This window comes from Acyrthosiphon pisum, chromosome X, assembly GCF_005508785.2.
Source record: "Acyrthosiphon pisum isolate AL4f chromosome X, pea_aphid_22Mar2018_4r6ur, whole genome shotgun sequence".
Taxonomy (NCBI): Eukaryota; Metazoa; Arthropoda; class Insecta; order Hemiptera; family Aphididae; genus Acyrthosiphon; species Acyrthosiphon pisum.
In genome coordinates, this window is record NC_042493.1 from 87866824 (window position 1) to 87886616 (window position 19793).

Genomic DNA, 19793 nt, shown 5'->3' on the forward strand with positions numbered 1-19793 from the left:
AGTTCTACAATAACGGTTTTATCCTAGGTAAAATAAAACATGTTTTTGGTCAGTGACTAATATAGCTGTAATCCAATACAATGGTAAGTATATCAGCCTATCATACCTAGTATCTTCCAGTACACTTTCGGGGACGGATATTTTGCCTGAAAAATATTAAAAAACCCCGCGTCTTGCCAAAGTCTTCGGATATCCAAAATATTGGTCGAGAAGAATCAACCACGTGATGGAATAATATTATGGTACATGAATCGACACGCTTTATGATCATATTATTATTATGTATGTCTTGTACGTGGTGTTACGACGGCGCATATCTTATAGGTATACACGACGTGATACCTCATACCGCTGTTATAAACAGAAACTATAATATATTAAACACAGTTAAAAACCTGCAACAGCCGGACAATGTGTTTGTACCGATGCAGTCCGGATCGTCGGTGACGGAATGAAGTCGAGTTTTTCGTCCACAATGTTAGAGATCTAACCTATATAAGCGCAGGGTAAGCCCGTCCGTTTCCCGAGCTCCATTGCTCGTGTAGGTACGCATTACGCATATATAGGGCCACGCGCGCGTTTTCTTCGCCGCCGCCGCGTACAAAGTCGTCCAAAGCACGGGGTTGAATGTGTAATTAGCAATTCGGTACGGGTCGTGTGCTGCACCGTGACTCACTTTGTTCCGGTCGCGCTCGTTTCCCGCGCGTCCTACACATACATAAATATACATAATATATATATAGGTACCTTACAGTATGTATGTATAGTGGCGTCCTAAACTGGCTGCGAACGTATATAATTGTGTATGTGTGTGTGTGTGTACTCTCGTACTACCGCCTTGTCACCGCGTCCTCCGCCTCTTCCACTCGTCCGCCAGCTCACAGCTCTACACTTTCTATATATATATATATATATATATGTGTGTGTAGGTAGAGGTACCTGTGTGAAATTCGTACGGGTGACCTGACGGCGCGCTGCACACACCGCCCCGTCGTCGTCGTGGTGTGCCACCTCCGTGCGGCGGGCGTAATCGTCCATCAAAACGAGTTGAGGATAAAAAAAAAATAAAAATATATATGAAAAATAAAAAACCGTATACATTCGGGAAAGTACGACGTGCGCGCGCGAGCACCCATCATTTGTCAGACCGCCGCCGCTACTTCCACCACCGCCATCACTGCTTCCACCACCGTCGCCGCCGTCACGTTTTGTTTATTTCTCAAAAGTACAAAAACTTACTTAGCGCGGCGGCGGCATTCATGGGCCCGAGCCAGCTGGGTAGTGGTACCTCGTGATTAATGGCTTTTTCGTCGTGTGTTTTATATACATACGGCACGGTTGCTATATACACACTCGCTTACACACACACACACACACACACACACACACACACTAGGCACATGTGTGAACCGCACGCGTTAAAAGCTATATACGACTACCGCTTGTACGTCTACCTATATATACCTAGGTATACCTATATCAACGGGCGGAGGCCTTAACCACTCTCCCGCCCACAACGGCCGCCGCTCACACCTCCATCCACCGCAAGCCATATACCTACGATAATATTATAATGTGCGTACCTATATGACGCGTGTATACACGTACGTCTCTATACGGACGACGCAAACCGAACAGAATAAATAATTGAATCGGAGTCGACCCGAATAAAAAATGGATAACAAAAACAATATTCCCTAGGTATATATTACAATATTATAATGTTGTGACCGAAAGCGTGCAATATTCCAGCAATATGTGGTGCTCGATGATTACGTTTCTTTAACGCGTTAGGATACCGGAATCAAATACGTAAAATCGATGAGGATAGAAAAAAAGTTATATAAACGTCAGTCAGTCCCTCGTACGACCTGCGAATGCAAAATAACACCCGCGGGGATCCGCGATATTATATTATGATAACGATTTACGGTCCATTGGTCAAAACCGATAAAAATACAGAAAATTGTGTGGGTTGCGCGGGTTCAGCTGTATAAATAATATTATTTATAATATTTATACACAAAAGCTTCGCGGTAGTATATTTCATCGCAAAAGTCGAAGAAGGCGAGGCAATGATGGCGGGTATGTATGTATATACTGCAAAAGTATAGTGTGTAAGAGTATTTTCTCATTCGGGCAATAACATCATGCCCCGCACAATATAGTGCACTTATAACGTGCACATTATGTACCTAGGTTCAGGTATATGGGGTGAGCGCGGTGTTTGCATTCGGAAAGTCGAGAAATTAGAGTCTAATCACTGGCACTCACTCACCTGTCCGGTATTAAAAATTGATTAAAAATAGCGTACTCTTTAAGCGTGTGCCTATACCTATAAATCCGTGTTTGCCCAGTTTGCGCGCAGAGTGTTTGTAACACATAATACCTACACGTGTACACACACCCACACACATATTATATAGGTACGTGAAACGTCGTATACTCGAGTAGGGCGATGTAGAAGGGTTAACACTCTGGAGGTGGCTTTCCAGTGTTTGCACATAATATCGGTCCGAAACGCTCCCCTTCGTATTTATCGTGTTGTTATTGCCACGATAAGTCTATACCTACATATCATACCGCGGTATAATTTTATACGCACTTACCCAAATGCAAAAATCTAAAATATGTATAAACCGTGTAGTCTGTTCGCCTTGGTCGAAAATTGAAACGGATCCGTCATGGCATGACGTATAGGTAATATGCCTACGTCCCGTCCTGCGCAGTAACCACATAATAAATTAATAATGTTATGAATTATGATATAAGAGTGCTAAAATCAAGTCCCGTCGTCGACGATCGCAATGGCTTCGCTAATAATCGCCATCCACTCTGTCGACCGCGATTCGACGGAGCAAACATATAATATAATAATATGTTTTGCGATGAAATAATAATAATTAACGAAACAATATCGTAATTATTGTTATCGTCGTTTTCGTCGTCGTCATCAACGACGCCGGTTCACGTGCGCTTATACGATGATAATAATATATAAATTATGCCAAATGAACCACCCCCGCGGGAGGGTAGGTACTCGGTAACCGGAACCGTCGCTGCGATATCGCGGGGGATGACGATTAAACGTATTATATTATATATATTATTATGTGCGGTGTATACCGCGGCGGTTGCTTATAATCGTTTCTGGCGGAATTCGCGCTTTCGTCGAGCGGATATTATATAATATTGTGATGCGGATCACCGCCGCCGCAGTAAGGTCATAAATCGCCTCTATAATACGTGTTTTAATACTGATATAATAATATAATGTATATATAGCGTGCGTGAACATTATTGTATATCTATCGGTAGCCGATCGCAAAATTCCCGAAATCCTGAAATATTCGCCGGCGGTCACCATGTATAGCATAATGATTATAATTATTATTACGATATGACATATATTATTATTATGTGTGTCTGTCGCGTGGAAATTCGAAACTCACCGCAGAACACGACCGAAACGCGAGTGCAATGCGTGGCGTCTCAAAGTCGTGTGCGCGTCCCGAAACGGGGTTGTCAATAACAATAATACCATTAAAATGTAAAATAATATAACAACATAATAATAATATGTAGGTATAGGTACGCCACGTAGGTACAATAATATTTTACAAGACGTATCACACGACACATGCACGCACGCGTGGACACGGACACACCACGCATTATCTCCGTTATACTGCATGTTATAGGTGTGCAGTATGATAGGTATACCAACTACGCGTTATATGGTACCTATCTGTATATGATATTATTATGTCCGCAGAGACGAAAAACGAATACACGGCGGAACGCAGTCGGATCCGACACGGATATACGCGGCGCGGAAAATGCTATCGGAATGAAAATACAAATATCCAATACCTTAGATATATCATTATATATATATATAAACATATTGTACCTTAACATGCCTGTCTATACGAGTGAGGGCCGAGTGTGAGACGGACACAGTGGCCGCGACGACGACGACGGGTCGGTCGGTCGGTCGTCGATCGGTGCGGGCGGGCGGGGTAACGAGATGAAAAAAAAAATCCATTAAAACATATCGACACGGAAAATCACGAGAGAAACAAAATATATATATATACACACACACACACAATAATAAACGTGCGTGTGTAAACCCCACAACGAATCCCAGAGTGTCGGAGACGGCAAGAAGCGTTGAAAATCGTTGAGAAACCTTAAGAATAGGATTAGGTGCGTTTCTTCACACACACACACACGCACACACGATGTGATACGCACATACTCTGTACGATGTACACGTATATATAAACACGGTTTTCATCGTACAACACGATGACGATAATATTATATATACCTATACATAGTGGTACTATTTTATTTTATTTTTTCGCCTCTCTTTCCCGATTTTATACATTACACACGCGTTATATACGGTGCACCACCACACGTTATATATAATATATATGTATATGTGTGTGCGCGCGCGCGCGCTGGTGCACCCCGCGAGAAAATTCGCCGGAAAGCTATTACGGAGCTATTGTCCTCTGGCTCGGGGGAAAAAGGAAAAATAATACTAAAAAACACACACACACAAGCTGTATGCGAGTACGACTATTCGACTAACCTAACAACGAACCCGTCCGAGTTCCTTTTAATTTTTCTCTCTCGCCATGGTCGCGCATCATCATCATCATCATCATTATTATTATAAGGTTGTAAAAATATAACGTGTGCGTGTATATTATATACAGCGTGCGCGTCGTGCAGTCGTCGGCCGTCGTCGCCGTCACAATATTTCGTGTGCATAATATATATAACAATTCGGCGGTCGTCGTGTCCGTCGTGACGCGGCCGACGTTCTCGCCTCTCGCAGCGGCAATTTAACAATATTATAGTAAAATATAATAATAATTAATATGCGACGGCTGTTTTATATTTTATATTTTCCGTTCGCCACCGACGACGTGGTGCAGACAATCCCATCCGCCGCTCGTGACTATATATATAATGCATACATTACAATATTCACCGTTGCCGCGAAAATTATTGTTCGGAAAATACTCTTAATGAATATAAATGATGGCCGCCGGGGATGCTGCTTCGACGGCCGACAGACGTATGTGCAGCAGTGTATACCTCGCTGACGGTTCGACCGGCGTGGCGGTGGAGGTGACGCGAGAAAAACAAAATTAATAATAACTGACACAGACGGTATGGATAAATTATAAATTTCGTCGCGTAATGGACACGTCCTCTATCTTATCATTTATACCGATTTTGTACGATAAGCCCAACCATAAGTGAAAATTGATTGGGGGGGGGGGGCTAAGCCCCCCAAACTTAGCCGTAGCCTACCCAAAAAAAAAAAAAAACTAGGACATACAATTTTAAAATGCTATATTGCAATGGTCTGCTTGCCTTTAAGATATTTAGCACCCGAGTCAAAAGTTGAAATTGCGCCTATGAGCCCAACACTTTGTTTTATTACAATATCATATTATAATAATAATTAGTAGGTAAAATATAGGTACCTACTATAATAATATGCGTATTTGCCTCATAAAAGCACAGCGAGCCTATACATAGACACATATAATATATTATTATATATAGCTCATGCGCTTTCGTAAGTTTGACGCATTATTAAATGCCTATTTAAAATATGTTTTACTAAAACCCATTATCTCAGTCGCTTCCGATATCGTGCAGCAAACGAACGGCCGTGGCCGGCACTCGGTGCACGGCTGATAAAAGTATAATAATATTTAAATATATACCTACTCTTCAACTGTTTTCTTTTGATAATTTTAAATTTAGTCTGTACTCTGCAGCAGGATTGTATAATTATTTCCGGTCGCCGGTTTCGAGCTTAATCTAGAAAATATAACAAGTTTTGAGGTAGGGGTGATGGAAACTGCACAGGCTGCTGGCTTTCGTGCAAAGCGTGTTGAAAAAGTTATAATTGACGTTTTTTTTTACGTGACAATCCCTCTGCGTTTTCATTTATAACGGTTAAACCACTATTTCATCGCACGACCAAGTTATAATGTGCATTATGCGATTCAAACGACTAATTAAAATAATATAATGGTTGGGTCAGTGGCGTAATTTGGTCATTTTTGTGGGGTGGGGTGGGGATGAAATTTTTGAACATTTTGCCCCCCCCCCCCAAAAAAAAAAAATTATTTATTATAAGCACCTTTCAGTGCAATATATTTATAAATAGTAAATATTAAAATTAAATAACAAAACTCCACACGAATGATTAATTTAATATCAGTACCTATATCACAATTACAAATTATGAATTATAAAACTATAAAAGTCGAATGCCGATTGCTGATTGTAACTGGAACTTATAACCAATGTTCGATTACCGAATAACGATGAAACTAGGAAAGTCACTACGAAAATTCCGATTAAGTGTACAAATCATTATTAAGTTATTTTTTGTTCAATACTTCAATGGGACGATAGTCTTTAATCTAGATAAAATAATCTGATAATCGTCGCGCGTCGTCGATCCACGAAAAAATAATATTCTTATCACTCTTATCATTTTTCGGACAACTGCCAGCTAGCCGAGGCATTTGATATCAATAATAAAAAAAATATATTATTAGATAAAGAAGTACATAGGTAAATGTAGTTAACCAGTCTTAAAAAAAAAGGTCATGGGGGGATACGACACCCAAATCCCCCCCCCCCGTAATTACGCCACTGGGTTGGGTGTCGTCGTCTTGACAAATATGTGAGATCGAAAATTATGTAATATTGTTATATTTGTACTGGTACATGGTATTATATGTATAGTTATTACCCAAAAATCACACCTACCAGGGTTACAACTGAAGGCAATGTGTCAATCACATTTTCAGGCATTTTCTATATCAATTATTGTAATATTAATAATAAAAATAATTATTATAAATCTGTTTTATTTTTTATGGATTGCGCAAGTATTGAAATCGATTTTTAATGGCGAGGTATATAATACAATATTATGTTATAAAAATCGGATTTTGTCCAAATGTTATAATTTTGGACTGTGGTCAGTATATATACATTTTGGGATAAGATCAGTGATATTATATCGGTGAGGGGTAGTAAAAGTTAGTGGCAGGATACCGGAGCCCGGAAAACATATTATTATCACCGCTTGCAGAAGTCGATAAGATTTTCGAACATTATAATATATAACCACAAAACGGTATAAATAAACGGTAACTCGTCTTGTATAGACATTAGACATCATAGTATAATATTATCCAACTGCATTCAATATAATAATCAGGGGTTAAAATTTGGGGGGGGGCACAAGAGAACACGGTCCGCCTACTTCTGATGGTGGTTAAAAAGAGTCCCCTTTAAAAATGCAGCATTATTTTTGCTTTAAGTTTTACATGAAATAATTAATAAATTCCAAATTTGAACGTTATTCAGGGTTAAAAGTATGCTCACACAGTTACACAATAACTGTTCATACATTACATATTTACACATTAGACGTTATATATATATAATGATATATGGAACGCTTAGAACCATGTGGAGACATTAGTCCCCCTGGATTTTTTTTCAACTTTAAGCCTTGTACTAATAATATGTATATTATGTATATCAGGTATACGCTTCCGGTTTGTCAATAATTGGTGCACAATATACGTTTCACATTATAGTGGTGTAGATACTAGATGTATAGGTATAGTGCTCACGCGGCGCATCTCTCTATAATATTTGGGTGGAAATTAATACACTATGATCCATTCACGGTTAAAATATATAATGCTAAGAAATAGGAAATAGGCACTAGCACGTTTAGACAATGGCGAATCCGGGGGAGGGGGTAAAGAGGGCATTTCCCCTCATGCCCCTCACAAAATTTAGCCTTGGATCCGCCACTGCGTTTGGATGTTTTAAATATTGAAGAAAATCTGACGTTCCTGTCCGCTCTCGCATACCAAAGGTAGATACTTGTCACTAGTTCAATATCCTTTATATATTATAATATATATATATTATAACCTAAACTACATAGTATATTATTATATCTATATATGTAGCTATATAACTGATATGTAGCATAATAGTTATATTATTATGCTACATATCAGGAGGTAACTTTACAACCGTGTAAGTTATAACGCGGTGGTGGTGTTGGCGGCGGCGGCGGCGGAGACCCTACAATATTATACGAGTCGCGACTCGTCATCGAATCACACCTCTTCCACCCTTAAGCAAAAAATTAATAACGTCACCTTGAACCTGTCCCACGGCTTACGCATTCAATGTCTTGTGTGTGTGTGTGTGTGTGTGTGTGTGTGTGTGGTAAAAAAAATAATAAAACATACACCCGCGATGGTATATTAATAAATAAATAATCGGACGTCGAAGTACGGCGTTAGGGCGTCGATTATAATATAATATAATAATATTATTATATAGGTAAGTTACGAATTTACGACTACCGCACGGAATATTAATTATTTGACTTAGGTACGACCATACACTATAGTAATGGATTAAAAGAAAATACTTAGATCGTAGAAATAGCATTTTGAAAATTCTAATTTTTCGATTTTTACTCATTCGGCCCGGGAAGATTGCAAATCAGATATTATTATATAATGTACTATGAAAGCTTTTTACATCACATAGCCATAAGTTGTATCTTATTGTAGTATGTCAGATATTTCGTCTCACTTGTCATAGGTACACTTCATCACAATAATCGCCGATTGTTATAAGTTATGTACATATACCTGACACCTGAACTGTAAATATAATAATAATAACATTATGAATACATATGACTAGTGATCACATTATTTTATATATAATAGCATTGTGTCTTATGAGTTACCACTTACTAACAACCAACAAACTTCTATTACCTGTACCTACGTATGATTGATCCATTATGTTCATAATAATATTGACATATTTTATCTACATATTATTTATAATTGTACCATCGTTATGAAATAATTAGTAAAATGTATTATATCATTATTAGTTCTTATAATATAATATTTTAGTTTTAAATCTATATAACGTATGCAATATAATATAAATAATTAATGTAATTATACATATGTAAGTACATTATGAAACGTAAAAAAATAGTATTTTAATATAATGTTGAAATAAAATGGTATGATCTTAGAATAATACCTAACTATAATATAATCATTTAACATTGGAAATTGTGATGTGCTTCTCGGTAATGGCTAGGTAAACCCCGATTGCCAGGTTTAATTAGATAGTGCTGGGTCGCAGCGCTTTTCAATGTGAAGCCAATACAGAAATCCTGTATATCCATGTTTAAAGGCACTGTTGATATTAAAGTGCATATTATGCGTTTTCCGGTAAAGAAAACTTTCGGAATCGAATGGCACCAAAATATCGTGACGGTTATAAATATATTACCACTATTATACCACCGTAGTTACCGACGACCGGGACGACGACATGGTACGCTGCGGTCGTGGTCGCGGGTAAAGTGCAGGAATATAATAATATGCTCTTTCGGGGTTAATTGGGGGGAGTGGGAAGGGGGAAACACGATGTTTCGATTTGGATGACAACGAGAAGCTGCGACGAAGACCTACTCCGAATCTCTGACTATATCATAGCAATCAGACGGAGGTGAGACCACGCGCAAGTGAGACCGTGTGATCTATCATCTCACGCGTCCACGGTATCCATCTCTCCGCTCTGTCTGTCTCTCTTCCTCTGTCCGTCGGTTTTCCAACCTCTCTCCGTCAACTGTATAATGTATAACGACGGCGACGATAATAACAGCAACAATACTGATAATAATAATAAATAATAATAGATCTCAGTGTTTCTACGAACCGTGTAGTGTGTCTGTTCCGCACCCAAACGCCGGTAATTTTAAATGTGTTTACGGACCACTGGTACTAATCGGTCAACGATCTCTCTTGCCGTCGTCGTCTTCGTCACCGTCGCCCATCACACCCGACGCTGCTGACGTTCGTTGTTTCTGTTATTATTTTTATCGTTATCGTCGTTGTGTATAATATATTATTATTATACTCTATAATATCATGGCACTGGGTATACCTGTTATTTTAAAAAATCCATTGTTCGCCGCGTTTTCTTCTTCCGGTGATCTCGATTTGTTGAAAAAATAAATAATAATAATCAATTGCCGTAGTTGACGACCGCGGTTGCAGCATTACACAATAATATTGTATTATTGTCTTTATTCGCAACTCTTTTAGCGTTCGGGTCTGCGCACCGTATCGAACTCGACCGATCTACATAATATTATAGATATAATACGCGCGCGCCGTCGTGTATAATATTATACACGTTGATCGATGGATGAGATTTCGTTTCTCGAGCGTTTCATTCGTTTTTCAGAACGCATACACACCACATAGTATTATCGGGGGGGAAAGATAAAATAAAAAACATTTATACCTGCCCGTTTTTAGACGGTTTTTTTTCTCTCCGTTCATATTCGCGTCGTTTGACACGGAAAACGTGTGTCGGTATCCGCATACGACCGTGATTGATCGAAATATATAATATTATAATACGTATATACTCCGTCGCTCACATTCACCCATACATGATATATGTGTATGTGTATGTCCGATATCGTTCCCTACATTATATAAATATATATATATTAGTAATAATATGTAAAATAATACCGATCGGATAAAAATACGGCCGGAGCGGTGATTTGCGTGTTAGTTACGATATAATATAGTGCTGCCGACGTATTCGCTGCAGGACGACCGTTATCTGGACCGTGGATTTGCCGTGTGCCGAAAACACGGATCACGTGTGACCAAATACACCTGTATATATACAATAATATTATTATATACTGTTGTAGACGCGTATATAAGACACACAACACACACACACTATTATCATTATATATACGAGTAACACGCATGTCTATCGGTGTATAACGAGTCGCAACAATGCGATACCGTATTATGCAACGTACATATATATAGTATAATAGTGCCTAGGAACTATTATTGTACCGTTGAAACACTAGAGTAGGTAATCGTCGTCGGTTTTATTTTCTCGAAGGATGATGAGATGACTGGTTCACTTTATACATACTAGTTTATAGACGGTAATAATATTATATACCTAGGTATATTATGAGCACTATATCGGTGTTGTTTAAAAAAAAAAGGCATATTATCCGCAAATCGTTACGGAATGCCTATAATATGTACCTGATGTTTTTTTTTTTTTTTTTTGTAAAGATTATTTGTTTTTTTTATACATAGGTATTATTATTGTATTAAACAATATATACATATTTTTAACAATTCTCATACAGGTGATATTAGACTTATTAAGCTTAGCAGCAAGTCTTGAATATAGGGGTGATATAGGGTTAGATGTATTAGACCGGGAGTAAGCCATGACACCAATTTATTTTCTATGGGGTTACCGGGAATTAGTTTGGATGGATTTTTTCGCAGGATGCTTGGGTGATTGGAGATCAGTCGTAGTAACGTGTGTAGGATTTAATAGCGGTTTCTAAAATACAACTATATCCTTTTTCGGTCTGGGTATAGCGAATTTGATTTATGATGTTATAGAAGAGGACTTTTGTTATTAAACGAGATATATTGTTGAAGTTTGATTTTTTAGAACCGCCATTAATAGTATGGTAGTGCGCTCCAATCGAATCATGAGACCTGATTAGGGGTAATCGGTGATATTGTTATCTCAAATAACTGAGGTGAGCGTGGACGGAAGATAAGGTAACGATGTACACGGATAGTGCTCGCCACACCATGATCGTATTTGCGTGCAGCGTGGTTTGTATGATTTTCTTCCTAGCTTTTTTAAAATTGTAAGGTTTTTATCAAGTTTTTGTAGAAAACCTATTCTTTTACAGTTATTGAAATGTATGTACAAATGATCGTCTCACCCCTTTTAACTGGATGTTTTGGTATATATTTCAACGGGTAAGTGTATATACGAAGGACAAAAACAAATAAGGATAACTGAGTGGCAAATAAATGTGCACACATGACATTTAGTGTTTACGGGATAATATAATATAGGTAGTATTTAAAAACGAACAATTTTAAAGTGTTAAAATAATATATTTAAATATATATAATTTAATAATATATATAATTATATTTTTTTTTACAATATAATTTTTACTTGTTGTATAATACACAATTAATCAGTTTTTACTAACTCAATTTGTACTTACATCCTAGGATATACAAATCGTGCTTAGTAAAAGTCTGAATAAAATTATGAATTTCAGATTTTACTGAGTACAAATAGTGAATCATAGCAATAACTAATAACACCTAACTGGTGACAATATTTGGCATTTACGGTATCATATATATTTTTTTTTTGACTTATCGGCTACTTTTTGTGACTATTCGAATCATATAATATGCAGTCAGAGATGATTAAGCAATCTCAGGATCAAAAAGTGCAGATGTGAACTTTTTAAAAAAACTAAACAACAACAGTCAATAATTTAATATAATAAACTTATAATAATACTCTAATATTGTTATCTATCAATAATACATCTAAATTTAAAGAAAACCAAAATCGCATAGAATCAAAAAATATTGTAAACACCTAGTCATTACTGAGTAACTTTTTATATTACATTTTATTATACGTCAATATCTATTACCTATTTAAATATAAACACAATTATGTATTGTTTGTAATAACACGTTACTTATTGTCATAAGTTGTTTTTAATCTAAATGCTGTTTACTTATGACCCATCAAATAGTGTCGTACTTCGTTATCGCAAGATATAAGCATATAGTCTATTGTATTTAGCTAATATTTACTCTCTATCTTAAAGCCTTAACCTCAAGAAATACGCTTAAAGAAGCTAGGTAATTTGAAAAAAAATAAGAGCTGTATTGCAAATATTTATAATTCGTATTTGTCATTGATTAAATTTAATGACAATAATAAATATTATATTTGCATAGCGTAATCAGCAGATCAGCTAGTACAATATGCCAAGTGTGGAGACTGGAGATACTATAATAATAATTCATAATACTATTATATCCTCATTTCGTTAAACAAGGTTCATGTAATAAAACGCGGCGATTGACTCGAATTCAATTGTTTGGATTAGATTAGCGCGAACCGCTCCGCCCACAGCTGATGCAAAGTCGAAACATATTTTTCTCCGCACGAATAGCGTCGACGAGGGGTGGAAAATTAAATTTCGCTCCACTCTTCTATATACATATTTTATTAAACACTTTATTGGCTTAATTTTTTCCGTTTCGGCGATCTTCCATATCGAATAATCGCGAGATACGCGTTGTTATATTGTGATCCAGTGCAATGGCTAATGGCGTTTATTTCAATACAACACGGATTTTGTACGTTAAAGATGCTAGTTGTGATCACAGCAGCGAAAAATTGTAAGTCAGGACGACGACGACGAATTTGAAGGATTTCTGATCACTGTATATTTACATTTTACGACACAAAATGTTCTTAGTTTTATTTTGGTCGTGTCCCTTGCCGCATGTTATAGTACGTTGAGGCGTGAGACACGAGTGTCGCAGTACCAGTTGGCCCACGCCGACATGGCACTCTGGTGCGGTCGTGTGTGGCAAGTGGTTTCCCTCCCTTTCCCCACCACAAAAAAAAAATTCGAATTAATTTTCGGTCGCGTGCTAATAAATATCAGTCCAGAATTAGTTCGATCGAATTCTCGTTTTCGGTCCGCATTGCACGCGAATAAATTCAATGAGCACATAAACCTAATCGGAAACCAATTACCGTTATTATTACACGTGTAAAGTGCGTGAGCATATTACATGTGTACACGACGAGGAAACCGGCGACGTGCACGCCCGTCCATTTACCCTAATGACGAGGGCCGCAGGGCGAGAGAGACTTGCCGACGACGACAAATCCGCCATATGGCCCGCGCGTTAAGAGCGTGCGACGTGCATTTTACTACCGTTTTACACGCAAACGGTCTCCTGCAGACGACGAGGGTGCGATTCACCTCTCGTTTTCTCTCTCACTATAATTCTCCTCTCTATCCATATCAATCTGTCTCTATTTCCATCTCTTTTTATCTGTCTCTCTCTGTCTCTCGATTTCTCTTTCGCTTTGTCTCTCTGTCTACCGGCTGCAGTATCTATATCTCTGTCTCTCTACCCCTATCGCTCGCTTTTACCTCTTCGTTCCCGGGCACGAGACGATCCGCGACGACGACGATGATATTCTTGACGATTGTAAAATATAGTAATAATTATAATATTTTTATTAAATGTATTGCAAAAATACTTATACAATATTGTTACGATACACAAGTTACAATATTGCAGCATCCCCAACAAACAGAGCTTGTGCTTGGAAAGCAGTTCTTGTTATAAAGTACTACATTGTTATGTCTACTCCAGTGGTCTGTCGTAAAGAAATGTTGTGCAGTTTCAATAGTTGTAATCGGTCATGATTTACATGGAGACATGGATGACGCATGGACATCTCATGAACTAAACGGAAAACTAGATCATATACAACGCGACAACGCCACAAGCCCGCTACCATGGACATCCGAGAATTTAGTTTACAGATTTCAGACAGTATATAGATTAAAATATTATGAAGCATCGAATTCAGGATAACATCAAAAAATTATTAAAACAATCTAAATTGTATAACTTTATTTAATATTTAGGTATGCATTCGATTATTATGTAATTATAACTACATAGTCAGTTTTGTGACTAGATGGTCTTAGTGATATTATACACTACATTTAGCTGTTGATTGTATCATCAATACTCATTATTATTGCTATTTAATTTGGAAATATCAAAAATGCATTTTTTTCATTGTAAATTGGCTGTTCGATGTGATCCTTTTTGGCATTTTATTTTTCCGTCACGTTGTCACGACGTATCTCGGTGATAAATTCGTTTTTCTTCCATTATATCGTGCGTAAAGACTTAACTCATAACACTCAATTTTGCACGAGACTGATGGAGATTCGGAACAGCCGAGATAACGCGATAAACGTCCTGTATCCATATGTATAAGTACATTCGTATCATAAAATATTATACCTATGCCGCTTATACCCGTAAACTACCGTTATCCGTGTGCGATATGCGATTACAAAGTGGCCGACGGTTGAGGTTTTCGAGATTTTATTACAACACGAATAATAATATATAGGTAATAACGGAAACGACTAACGAGAACATTATCGTTAACGCCACTGAACAAGCAGCTCTGAAAAGTGCCTGTGCCGGTGTGCGATATTTTCCAAATCGCGTGGTTACCGCGCAATATTACACTGTATTATTATTGTGTGGGCACACACATTGTCGTATGGCGGTGAATAACACAATAATAATATTACGATGATGGTGACCGACAATTTTCTAAACAAGCGTAAATATCGCAGACCCGCGGCAAATCGGCACTGACGTCTGCCGGACGGATGTCGGGCGTATAATATTTTTCTAACGATACACATTGTACGTTTTAGCGCACATAATATTAATATTATCATCGCGGGTGCAAACATATATATATATATATTGTGATATTGTGTATATCCGTTAATTTCTGGCTAGTTTTCCGAGTATATTACGTATAGGTACGTTGAAATAATAACCAGAGCTAAATGTATCGGTGAAATGTACACAATACGACGCGTTTCACGACATCGCGGTCCGAGACTGAATATTAGAGGCTTTATAATGTTTAAGTAGATGTATACACGTTTACTGTAATACGCGCCGCCACTCAAAGTGTGAACCGACATTTAGTTCTACATAATGAATTCACTACCTATGGTAACCGGATCGAACCTGACACAAACAAAATATAACGATTCTCGTTTGCTTAATATCAATGTGCCTACTGCAGATATTGTATCAAATATATTGACGTGAATATATATACATATATAACTTATACGTAACAACTCAAGTGTACATTTAGGTATGCTAATTGTGAGATGATAATAATAATAAGAATAGTTATAATATTTTATTCAAATAAATAAATAAGAGAATAAAACGGGCCCATCATAAATTACACTATGAGTTATGACTAATATCCTACAATGCCAGCTATACATATTATTATTATGAACAAAACAACAGTAAACCAATTATATGTCATACAATTCAACAATACTTAATATACACGTGTTAGTTAAAAGTACAATGAGAATATTAAAAATATTGAATAAAAGCGAAAAGAAAAAGTCGATCGTAGAATTTATAAACAAATAAAAATCAACTTTACACAATAAATAAACACAATGCGAACAATATTATATTAAACGCGGTGCTTATATATAGCACAACGAAGAAACATAATAACTTATAAGTTGGACGATTTTGTCTTTGGAGCGTTTTGACGTTAAAACGAATTTTAATACGTCGCGCGTCATCGTCCTAAGCAATATCGTATAATATTTTTATTACTATATCATATGATGAATTGTGATTCGGCCTGTGTTCACACTTCTCATTCGGAATATATGAATAATTCGGAGGGAGAAAGGGGGCTGAAACCTGTTGTATAAACAAAACTCGTGTTTACAATGGACGAGGCGTTTTGTATTCATCGTATATATTATAATAATATACAGAACGACTCAATTGTGTTTGAATTTAATTCAAATGCAATAATAACACTCTAACAGATTCGATTAGACGGTCTAAAGTATAGCAAAACGCGCTTGCTTTTTTGTCAAGTGCATCACTTCCGGCGCATCGTTTCTTTGCCGCGGCGAATTAATGCCCCCCTGCCTGTTCGTTATCAAATTAAATATGCGTCAATTATGGGAGCCGATTCAAAGGATTTTTTCAAATTATTTTTTTTAGACTTCGGAATACAGAACCGGACATAATACCAATATTTCTGTTTGTCATAATGATATGTTGTAGACGTTCCCCAGAACCGAATAATAATTATTGTCGTATGCGAATTATATAACGGCGTACTTACCTAATGCAACGGCAATTATTATGAAATGAAAAACTCTATAGTAATACGCTTTTACATTAATCTATTAGAATTTTCAAAACACTCGAGGCTAAAACTCACCTCAAACAGCTTCGAATGAATGATCCGTTAGTTAAACGCAAAAGTTTTTTATTCATTTTTTTATTGAGCAAGTTCCAACTTTAGTTACAAAGGCCATAAGTTATACGTAATATTTACTTATACAGGTTTATATACATATTATTATACACATTACATAGTTTGTTATTTACATTTTATATTTTTTTTTGTACAATAGAATTGTAAGTTATTGTGATAATACATTTTATAAATTTGGTAAAAGTTTTATGTCGACAATAATCGCTAATGAGCAAGTCGAGATATAAATCATTTTCACGTATCTACCCATATACATATAATATATGCGTATATTTTGTTATATTAAATGAGCACGATTTAAATAACTTCTCGTCTAATAACGACCGTCGCGGAAATTCACTCAAAACGAAAAAAACCTTTCCCAATTAAAATTCGCTCATCGCACCCCCGACTCTCGATGCTGGTTTTAAGTAGGTATTCAAAATATATAACTACAACTGCAGATTCGTGTGATGTATTGTGCATACTATAATCGGTTGAACTTGACGTTCGAAACAGGGACTGGAACCGGAACCTTTAAAATATTAAGAACCGGAACCTTTGTTTTAACAAATAAAGTACCAGAACCGAACAGGAATTTTTAAATTAAATAGATTCTTTTAGGTTCAAAAATAATATAATATTGTTTATTATAATTTAATGGTATAACAGTTTTTGTATAAATTATGTATGATCATATGAGTTTTCTGATGTTATCTTTTAAAGCCCGCATTCCGGATAGGTATTTAAAATTATTATACTTTTCGGTACCTAAATTATCTGGAACCAGTACAAAAATCATTTAGAACCGATATATTTATTTTTTTTTATCAAAAAATCTGAACCAAACTGGAACAATTATTTTATATTTGGAGAAACAGTACCGGAACCGATATCATTAAATTCAAAAGGTTCCAGTCCCTGGTTTGATATCTCCTTTAGATATCTCTGGAAAAACGACACCACCGAATATTTAACGATTATTCGTATATAAATATCAGAGACTACCTCTGCATATATGTGGCCACACGCGGCTCTAGATCTCGCGATTCCGGACTTGGTCGAAACGAGTTCACGAGTACCACGGTGACCTGCACGTAATCCTGAGATATATGGCTGGTTAATACGTATACACAGGATCTAAGAGTTTTTTTTTTTGAAGGTGGGTACCATATATGTGTATAATAAAATTCTTTAGGTAGGTACCTACTTATCATGAACAACTTCAGAGTAAAAACAAATTTAACCCATACTTTTTGTTAGTAGGTAGTCTACAATCAATACGTTTAGACGTTTAGTTCTATGTGATAACTGTTATCTCTGTGACTAATGATAAAAAAAAGTTCAATATGCGGAACAGTGCATGTGCTTCAGCTCCTAAGTATCCCCCTCCCAGGTGGTCCACTTACAGTTTTGAGTTAGTTGTGGTGTGAGTGTAGGTGAAATTGTGAAAATAAATTCATGTTTAAAATACGGTTGGTCACCAATAAGCTCGTAAAAATTTTGGAGGTAATTTTTGGCCATTGAATATGTAAATAGGCCGCTAAGAAGCGAAAATCTCGATGGGCCGATATACATACCAATCCGGCCCTGTCCTCTCCGCCCACATAATTCCACCACTGCATACACATATAGGTATACTCGTGCAAGTACATATTATACAAGATAAGTATATATGTTCGTAAGCCGCAGGCTCTACCAAAACATTTCAGCTACTATTGTAGCCCCCATCGAATTGATTGGCTTTGTGTCGGGTGCTCGTGATACCTAACTCGGTTCTCGTGACACGTTATACCTATGTAATATTATAATGTGTATAATATACACACGGTGCCCGATTCCGTTATATTATATACATATATTGATGATGTCGATAATACAGCTAAATGTCACACGTATATCGTTTTATGTACCAAGTAGGGTAGACATTATGTGCAACTGTCGTCAATTCCGGGCACGGAATAAGACCGCCTGTGTGAGAGTGGCAGTCCGCCACCGGAACTCCGTCGCGCGCACCCACGAGAGGCGACATTTTACCGGACTTAACATAATATTCTCGTGCGTCCACTTCCGACAACCACGCGGTAACCCATTCACCCGACGCACGACGTTACCACCACCGTATTTGCAGCTATAACTTACACTCAAGCCTCGCCTAATATTATATTATAATATACAGTGCAGCTATAACGAGACTTTTAAATTGCACTTTGCAGGACGCTATAGGATCAACCGTAGCATACGTTCACGACGTATTCGTCATCGCCTGCTACAGGGATTTTTGTTACAATAATTATTATTACCTTATGACAGCCAACGATGGTCGAAACGAATGAAGAATTTTTCGTGTGTGTACACGAAATAACCTTCGTACCTATAGGTAAACCGTGTATCCACTACAACTGCAGGATAGAGGAGACCTGGTACAATTGTAACAGTTTTTATAAAAATATTTATTTCTACCATCATACCAAAAAAAATTTAGGTTTGTTTACACTTTCAATTAGTAAAGTAAGTTGTTGCCTTTACAAATATGCGCGTATTGAATCTTTATTTCAACTATTGTTGTTAAATAAATATTAAAAATATATAAAAACAAAAAAATGGATAAATAGGTATTACATACATAGTTTTTTACTTTTTTTTACAGTTATACTACTTATAAAATATAA